Below are 745 nucleotides of genomic sequence, written 5' to 3'. Positions count from 1 at the left end.
GCCTCCTTTATTTGAGTAGTAAGGTTATTATGAATCATTATATTCATAGATTTTACTCGAATGGGTTCTCTGTCCTTCCTGCTCAAGGCATCGGCTACCACATTTGCCTTCCCCGGGTGGTAACGAATCTCAAAGTCGTAATCATTCAATAATTCAATCCACCTACGCTGCCTCATATTCAGTTGTTTCTGATTAAATATGTGTTGAAGACTTTTGTGGTCGGTATATATAATACTTTTGACCCCATATAAGTAGTGCCTCCAAGTCTTTAATGCAAAAACAACCGCGCCTAATTCCAAATCATGCGTCGTATAATTTTGTTCGTGAATCTTCAATTGTCTAGAAGCATAAGCAATCACCTTCGTTCGTTGCATTAATACACAACCGAGACCTTGCTTTGATGCATCACAATAAATCACAAAATCATCATTCCCTTCAGGCAATGACAATATAGGTGCCGTAGTTAGCTTTTTCTTCAATAACTGAAACGCTTTCTCTTGTTCATCATTCCATTCAAATTTCTTCCCTTTATGCGTTAATGCAGTCAAGGGTTTTGCTATTCTGGAAAAGTCTTGGATGAACCTTCTGTAGTAACCAGCTAGTCCTAAAAACTGGCGTATGTGTTTCGGAGTTTTCGGGGTTTCCCACTTTTCAACAGTTTCTATCTTTGCCGGATCCACCTTAATACCTTCTTTGTTCACTATGTGACCGAGGAATTGAACTTCTTCCAACCAAAATGCACACT

The sequence above is a fragment of the Rutidosis leptorrhynchoides genome, chromosome 4 (assembly GCF_046630445.1).
Source record: "Rutidosis leptorrhynchoides isolate AG116_Rl617_1_P2 chromosome 4, CSIRO_AGI_Rlap_v1, whole genome shotgun sequence".
NCBI classification, from domain to species: Eukaryota; Viridiplantae; Streptophyta; class Magnoliopsida; order Asterales; family Asteraceae; genus Rutidosis; species Rutidosis leptorrhynchoides.
Note: the sequence above shows the minus strand (reverse complement) of the source record.